At 37.0% G+C, this 9,116-nt stretch overlaps 1 pseudogene; it reads left to right on the forward strand.

Moving 5' to 3' along the window:
* LOC116077437 overlaps nt 1–9,116 on the forward strand; it is a 57,661-nt pseudogene that overhangs the window by 14,039 nt on the left and 34,506 nt on the right.

Genomic DNA, 9,116 nt, shown 5'->3' on the forward strand with positions numbered 1-9,116 from the left:
TTTTTTTTTTTTTTTTTTTTTGATTTCCTCAGTGTCTGTTGTTATGTCTCTCTTTTCATTTCATTTCTGATTTGGTTAAATAGGATACTGTCTCTGTGCCCTCTAGTTAGTTTGTCTAAGGGTTCATCTATTTTGTTGAATTTATCAAAGAGCCAGCTCCTGGTTTGGTTGATTATTTGTACAGTTCTTTTTTGTTTCCTTTTGTTGATTTCAGCCCTGAGTTTGATTACTTCCTGCCGACTTCTCTTGGGTCAATTTTCTTCTTTTTGTTCTAGAGCTTTCAGATGTGCTGTCATATTGCTGGTGTATGCTCTCTCCAGTTTCTTTTGGAGGCACTCAGACTATGAATTTTCCTCTTAGGACTGCTTTCACTGTGTCTCATAAGTTTGGGAATGTTGTGGCTTCATTTTCATTAAACCCTAAAAAGTCTCTAATTTCTTTCTTTATTTCTTCCTTGACCAAGTTATAATTGAGTTGAGTGTTGTTTAGCTTCCACGTGTATGTGGGCTTTCTATTGTTCATGTTGTTATTGAGGAGCAGCTTTAGTCTAGGATGATCTGATAGGATGCAAGGATTATTTCAATCTCCTTCTGTCTGTTCAGGGCTCTTTTGTGACCGATTATATGGTCAATTTTGGAGAAGGTACCATGAGGTGCTGAGAAGAAGGTATATCCTTTTGTTTTAGGATAAAATATTCTATAGATATCTGTTAAATCCATTTGTTTCATAACTTTCGTTAGTCTCACTGAGTCTTTGTTTAGTTTCTGTTTCCTTGATCTGTTCATTGCAGAGTATGGTGTTGAAGTCTCTGACTATTACTGTGTGCGGTACAATGTGTGCTTTGAGTTTTAGTAAAGTTTCTTTTATGAATGTAGAAGTCTTTGCATTTGGAGAATAGAGGTTCAGAATTGAGATTTCATCTTGGTACATCTTACCTTTGATGAGTATGAAGTGTCCCTCCTTATCTTTTTTGATCAGTTTAGGTTGAAAGTAGATTTTATTCGATATTAAAATGGCTACTCTAGCTGGTCTCTTGGGACTATTTGCTTGGAAAATTGTTTTCCAGCCTTTCGTTCTGAGGTTGTGTCTATTCTTGTCACTTTGGTGGGTTTCCTTTATGCAACAAAATATAGGGTCCTGTTTATGTCCCCAGTCTTATAGCCTATGTCTTTTTATTGGGGAATTGATTCCATTAATATTAATAGATATTAAGGAAAAGTAATTGTTGCTTCCTGTTATTTTTGTTGTTAGAGTTGGAATTCTGTTCATATGGCTATCTTCTTTTAGTTTCTTTGGAAAGTTACTTTCTTGCTTTTTCTAGGATGTAGTGTCCCTCCTTGTGTTGGAGGTTCCCATTCATTATCCTTTGAAGGGCTGTATTTGTGGAAAGATATTGTGTAAATTTGGTTTTGTCATGGAATACCTTGATTTCTCCATATATGGTTATTGAGAGTTTTGCTGGGTATTTGTGTTCTCTTATGACATCAGCCCTGGATTGTCTGACTTTCATAGTCTCTGGTGAGAAGTCTGTCTGCCTTTATATGTTACTTGACCTTTTTCCCTCACTGCTTTTAATTTTCTTTGTTTTGTGCATTTTGTGTTTTGATTATTATATTACAGGAGGAATTTCTTTGCTGGTCTAAATCATTTAGAGTTTTGTAGGCTTCTTGTATGTTCATGGACATCTCTCTCTCTCTCTCTCTCTCTCTCTGTCTGTCTCTGTCTCTGTCTCTCTCTGTCTCTCTCTGTCTCTGTCTCTGTCTCTGTCTCTGTCTCTCTCTCTCTCTCTCTCTCTCTCTCTCTTGGTTAGGGTAATTTTCTATAATTTTATTGACGATATTTACTGGTCCTTTAAGTTGGAAGTCTTAGGTTTGGTCTTTTCATTGTGCCCTGGATTTCCTGGATATTTTGGGTTAGGATCTTTTTGCATCTGTGTTTCCTTTGACTGTTGTGTCAAAGTTTTCTATGATATCTTCTGCCCCTGAGATTCTCTCTTCTCTCTCTTATATTCTGTTAGTTATGCTTGCATCTCTGGCTCCTGACTTCTTTCCTAGGTTTTCTATCTCCAAAGTTTTCTCTCTTTGTGATTTTTTAATTGTTTCTGCTTCCATTTTTAGATCTTGGATGGTTTTGTTCAATTCCTCCACCTGTTTGGTGGTGCTTTCCTGTAATTCTTTAAGGGATTTTTGTGTTTCTTCTGTAAAGGCTTCTACTTGTTTACTCGTGTTCTCCTGTAATTCTTTAAAGGATTTTTCTGTTTACTCTTTAAGGGCATTTACCTGTTTACCTGTGTTCTCCTCTATTTCTTTAAAGTAGTTATTTATGTCATTCTTAAATTCCAGTATCACTATCATGAGATATGATTTTAGATTAGAATCTTGCTTTTCTGGTGTGTTGGGGTATCCAGGACTTGCTGTGGTGGGAGTACTGGTTTCTGATGATGCCAAGTAGTCTTGGTTTCTGTTTGTACAATTCTTGTGTTTGCCTTTTGCCATCTGGTAATCTCTGCTGTAAGATACTCTTGCTGTCTCTGGCAGGAGCTTGTTCCTATGGGTCTGTAAGCCTGTGTCAGCGCTTCTGGGAGATCAGCTCTCCCCTGGTAAGATTGGTTTGAAGAGGGCTGTCGATCAGCCATCTCTCCTGGGTGCAGATTGAGGTAGGAAGGGCCCTGTCCCAGCTGCTCTGCCTCTTCTGTGGCCTCTGGATTTGTCTTAAAATATATCATTTTATCCATTAATGTTGATTGAGAATTTTGCTGAGTGTTGTAGTCTACATTGGGCACTGTAATTTTCTGCAGGTTGAAAGATATCTATCAAGGCTGTTCTAACTTTTAGAGTCTCTTGAGAAGTTAGGTGTCTTTCTGATATGTTTGTCTTTGTATGCTACCTGACCTTCTCTTGCCAATTTTAATAATATTCTTTTGTTCTGTAGATTCTGTGTTTTGATTATTATGTTCTGTGAGGATCTTTTCTGGTCTAGTCTAGTAGGAGTATTACAAGTTTCTTGTATGTTTATAGGTATCTCTTTATTTAGCTTGGGAACGTTTTCTTCTATGATTTAGTTGCAGATATTTTCTGGGTCTTGGAGCTGGGATTCTTCACCTTCTTCTGTTCATATTATTGTTAGGTTAGGCTTTTTGATGGTATCACAGATTTCCTGATATGGTTTGTCAGGAATTTTGTAGATGTTATGTTTTCTTTGACTGATCTAACAATTTCTATTATTGTATCTTCTACTCCTAAGATTCTCTCTTCCATATCTCTTATTCTGTTGGTGATGCTGAAAGACCCCCAGAACAGGGGAGACCCTCACTCAAGTCTCAGGATGACACGACCACCCAATAACTCACGAGAGACCGATCTTGCTGCAAGTGCATGAGGTTTACTGGGGATAAGCCAGATCTGGGGTTGAACACGTAGCCTGGTAGGCCAGAGGAGTTCGGCCCGGAACACAAGAAGTGAGGGGTATTTAAAGGGAAAAACCACAAACTAAGGGAGGTGAGGGAGTTACCAAGGAAACATAGCATGAAAACAATCGAAAATTCTAAAGGAACCCATTCCCTAGTTGAGTCAGGTCACAAGGAAGTCGTCCTGCACACTCATTGTCTAGAGGAATGTGGTTTGGTCAATGCTATCTTCCTAATGGCTGACCACTATCCTGTTCCTTATTCTGGGCAATACTATCTTCTTAATGGCTGACCACTATCCTGTTCCTTATTCTGGGCCCTTGCTGGAGGGGGGGGTCTCTGTGACCAAGAAGTTCCTGGAACTGACCAGTCCACATTCCTGGCTCGTTACAGAGACTTCCTATGCTTTCTTTAATTAAAGGTTATACATTATACATTAATGCATCTCCATTAACATGCTTTTTCCAAATTTCTAAATTCAGTCTTTCAATGCTTGCATCTTTTGTTCCTGTTCTCTTCCCTAGGTTTTTCATCTCCTGGATTCCCTCAGTTTGTGTTTCCTTTATTGCTTCTATTTCCTCTTTCAGGTCTTGCAAATTTTCATTCATTTACTTCACCTGTTTAATTGTCTTTTTCTATATATCTTTAAGAGAGTTTTTTCTTTCTTCTTAAAAGACCTTTACTTATTTGATTACATTTTCCTGTATTTCTTTAAGAGATCCATTACCAGTATAAACGCTTCTATCAGCTAAGTTTGGATTTAAGATGATTATTTTTGATTGTGTTAGAATATCCAGGATCAGCTATTAGGGCAGCTATGCTCTGAATGTGGCATATTACCCTGGCTTTGGTTGATTGTATTATCTTGAGGATCTTTAGCCATCTGGATGACTTTAGTCCCTGGATATTCATGTGGTAGTAGGTACTGGGAGGGAGCCTAACCATGATGATCCTGATTTGGCAGGCCACAGATAGGTAGTCTTTGGTTGTACAGTTCTGCATCACCAATTCTAAAGAAGGTAGGTGAAGAGTTGGTGGGACAATGATTGTCTGCCTGGGATAGCATGCTGCTGAGGGAACCTGGGTGTGCCCCAGAGAACTCAGAAATCATGGAAGTTCAAAAGACAACAGCTAATTGAACAAAGTCAGAAGTGAAAAGGGGGAGCATAGCAAAAAGTCAACAAGGAAATCATTAGATTATACTTCAAAAAGCCATGCTATATAAATTTAGAAAATATAAAAGAAAAGGACAAATTTCTTTGTAGATATCACCTATCATAATTAAATCAAAATTATACAATTAGTACAAAAATAGTCCTATATCCCTAAGGAAATAAAAGCAGAAATTAAGTGTCTCTCAAACTTTCTCTTTCTCTTTCTCTCTCTCTCTCTCTCTCTCCCCTCTCTATCTCATGCATACACACATACACACACACACACACATATACACACACATACACATACACACATAAACACATGGGTCAGGACCCTTCATCTTTAGAACAGAAGTCTAGCAGAATTTCAAATAGACAAAAATACTCCTCAAATTAGAAATTAGACCAAAAAAAAACCCCAAAAAACAAAAAACAAAAACAGAAGAGAAGGACATTGCCAAATTTACTTTATGAGGTCATAGTCTTGACAATATACACACCATGAAGACTCTACAATGAAAGAGAATTATAGCACAATATACATAATGAACATGGATATAGGTATACTCAATAAAATAATTGCAGACCAAATACAAGAACATATCAAAAAGATAATTCACCATGATGAAGAATGCTTCAACCCAGAATTCAGGATGTCATTATAACCCACAATATAAAAAATTAAAGAAAAAATTACATGAAAATCTCACTTGATATGAAAATATCTTTGATACAATCCAACACTACTTCATAATGAAATTCTTGGACACATCAGGAATATAAGGAGCATATCTATACATAGTACAGGCAGTATTCAGCAAGCACATAGCCATAGCAAATTAAATTGAGAGAAAAATCAAAGTAATTCCATTAAAATCAGGAACAAGCAAGACTCTCTAGTCTCTCCATATCGATTAAACACAGTATTTGAAGTTTTAGTTATAGCAATGAGAGAACTAAAGGAGATAGAAGGATACAAATTTGGAAGGAAGAGTTCAAAATATCTTTACTTGGAGAAATAATAATGGCCTAAAAAATTCTACCAGGGAGCTCCTACCACTGATAAACAACCTTGTAAAATGCTTGGAACAATATTAACTTAAAAATATCACTATTTATTCTATATAGAAATGATAGATGTTGTCAGAAAGAAATCAGGGAAAGAACACCGTTCACAATACCCACAACTAATATAAAATGCCTTGATATAACTCTAACCATGGAAGTGAAAGACCTGTATGACAACAACTTCATGTCTTTGAAGAAAGTGGAGAAGATAAAAGAAGGTGGAAATATTTCCCATACCAATGGATCAGGAAGATTGATATAGTAAAACCTGCCATCTCACCAAAAGCAATCTACAGATTGAACTTAATTCCCATTAAAATTCCAAGAATGTTCTTTAACCAACTTGGAGCAATATTGAACTCCATATGGAAAAAAATGACAAATCCAGTATAGCTAAAAGAATCCTGTACAATGAAAGAACTTCTAGAGGTAAGTTTAAAATTCTTTATTTTAAATTCAAGAGCTATAACAATACAACCACATTTTATAACACAGACAAAATCAAATCAAATACCTAGATGTAAAGACACACATCTATAGACATTTGACTTTAGACAATAAGGCCAAAATTATACAATGAAAAACAAAATGCATCTTGAACAAATACTGGTGATCTCTTTGGATGTCTGAATGTGGAAATATGCAACAACTATATCCATATCTATTGCACTGCACAAAACTCAAGTCTAAGTGGAATGAAGACCTCAACATAAAAACATATACACTCAACCTGATAGAAGAGAAAATAGGAAATAACTTTAAAGGCATTATCTCAGGAGACAACTTCTTAGATACAACACCAATCAAGCAGGCACTAAGATCATCAGTTAGTAGTTGAGACAACATGAAACTTAAGCTTCTGTAAGGAAAAGGATACATCAATAAATGCCAGTGTTAAAAATGGTAGAAAGCCACCACCAACTTCAAATCCATGAGAGGGCTAATTTCTAAAATATATAAAGACCTCAAGAAACTATTTATCAACAAACCAAATAATCTAATTAAATACGGTGTATGGAGCTAAGCAGAATTCCCAACAGAGGAATCTCAAAAGGCCAAGCAGCACTTAAAAAATGTTCAACAACTTTAGCCAGCAATAAAATGCAAATCAAAATGACTCCAAGATTCTTTATTTCAGCATTCAGATGAGCTAAGATCAAGAATTCAGTGGGCAGTTCATGCTGGCAAGGATGTTGGGAGTGTAAATTTGCACAGAAAGTTTGGAAATCAATATGGGAGTTTCTTCAAAATTAGCAATTGATCTACCTCAAGACGCAGTAATACTACTTCCAGGGATATATCCAAAGCTGCTTCATGATACCAGAAGAGCACTTTTTCAAATTTGTTCCTCATAGTAGTTTTATTTGTAATAACCAGAAACTGGAAACAACCTAGATGTTTCTCAATGAAAGAATGGGTAAAGAATATGTGGCACATTAACACAATGGGATATTTACTCAGCTGTTAAAAATTAACATCATGATGCCAGGGCGGTGGTGGCTTATACCTTTAATCCCAGCACTTGGGAGGCAGAGGCAGGCAGATTTCTGAGTTCGAGGCCAGCCTGGTCTACAGAGTGAGTTTCAGGACAGCCAGGGCTACACAGAGAAACTCTGTCTCGAAAAAGAAACAAAAACAAAAACAAAAAAATTAACATTATGAAAATTTCATTCAAATGACTGAGACTAGAAAAAAAATTCATCAAGAGTAAGATAACACACACCCAGAAAGATATAAATGGTCTGTCCTTACATATAATTGGATGTTACCTGGAAAGTTACAGATAATCATGTTATAATCCACACACCCACAGAAATGAAAAACAAGGAGGGCACAATGTATGTATGGGTTGGCACAGAATCTCTCTAGAAAGGAGAAATTTAAATGATTTAGTTGATGCAAAATGAAAGAGATGAACAGAAAGGTCTTGGGCAAATGGAGAGAGGAACTACTGAGAAAGACTACAGAAAATTTCGAAATCTTGGGAATGAACTAGAAGTATAATGCAGTGGAAACTCCTGGTAGTATATGAGATCAACTTTCGCTAAGGATCCTAGTAATGGGAGCTATGGAAATTGAACTGGCCATCTCCAGTAACCAGCATAGATTTCCAGTGGAGAAATTGTGACACCAATCCTGGCCCAAAAGCTTACACCTACAATTTTTCTTGCCTAAAGATATTCTGTTGCTCAGATATTGTGGCAGTGTCCAACCAATGACTGGTTTATCATGAGCCCCATGCCAAAAGAAATGAGGGGAGCAGTGAAATTAGATGGGTGCCAACACTCAGAGGTTTGATGTATCAGATATGTAGAATAGAGTCAAATAGTACTGGCAAAAACAAAGTCAATTAAATAGTTCTTAATGACATTCTCCTATATTCACAGATAGGTGCCTAGCTCCATTGTCATCAAAGAGGATTCAGTCAACAACTGATGGAAACAGGAGCATAGATTTACAGCCAAATATCAGAAAGAATTTGAGAAATCCTGTGTAAAGGAGGAGGAACGGTTGTACGGGTCAGCGAGATAAAGAGTACTAAAAGAATACCCACAGAATCAACTAACGTGAGCTCACAGAGACTGAATGTCTAATCAGGAAGCCTGCATGGGACTGAGCTAGGCCTTCAACATATGTTTAATTGTGTAGCTTGGTCTTCTTATGGGACTCATAACAGTGGGAGAAGGTCTGAACTCTGGCTCTTTTTGTCTGCTTTTGTTACCCTTTCTCTTACTTATGTGCCTTCTTCATCCTCATTCTTTACCCGTAGGCCATACCTGCCAGGAGTGCAGGAAGGATTCCTATAGAAAGTCTCTCTTTCCTCTGTTCTGCAGATTCAATAGTGCTGTCTCATTCTAGTGTCCGTAGCAGAGTACTCCTGGCCAGCTTGCCCGCCTCACTGCTTCCATCTCCTATAAATCTCAGTTATCTCCCCTTTCTAAACATAGCCATTTGACTAGTTGCTTTGTCTAAGTCAACACACATCTCAGCAAAGAATTCCATATAACTCAAGCCTGCTTCTCCCAGGGCAAAATGTAAACTAAAAATGGGCCAACATCTTTCATACAGCTCCCGAGACACAATCAGTCTTGTCTCATTCCAAGCCATGTTGCTGGAAACATGCTGCTTTCTCTCTTTTCTTGAACACCATCTCCAGCAAATCACAAAGACTTTCTCCTTCGATCATCCTTTCTGGAACTTATCCCAGTAGACCAGTTCCAAACACAAACTGGCATTCTCTGTGACATAACCAGCTGAACATGGTGGCAAAATAGGCAAAACATAGCGATCAAACCTTCTGAAAATCCAGGAAACAGAAACCAAAGAAAAGTGACCCATCTTAAAACAACATCCATAAATCAGTACCCATATGTATAATCAAACCCTAAAAGCTAGAATACAAACACAATTTTTTTTTTAATTTTATTTTTTTTTATTTTAGATATTTTCTTTATTTACATGTAAATTTCTCCATTCCCAGTTTCCCC

Source organism: Mastomys coucha, unplaced genomic scaffold (assembly GCF_008632895.1).
Source record: "Mastomys coucha isolate ucsf_1 unplaced genomic scaffold, UCSF_Mcou_1 pScaffold5, whole genome shotgun sequence".
Lineage (NCBI taxonomy): Eukaryota > Metazoa > Chordata > Mammalia > Rodentia > Muridae > Mastomys > Mastomys coucha.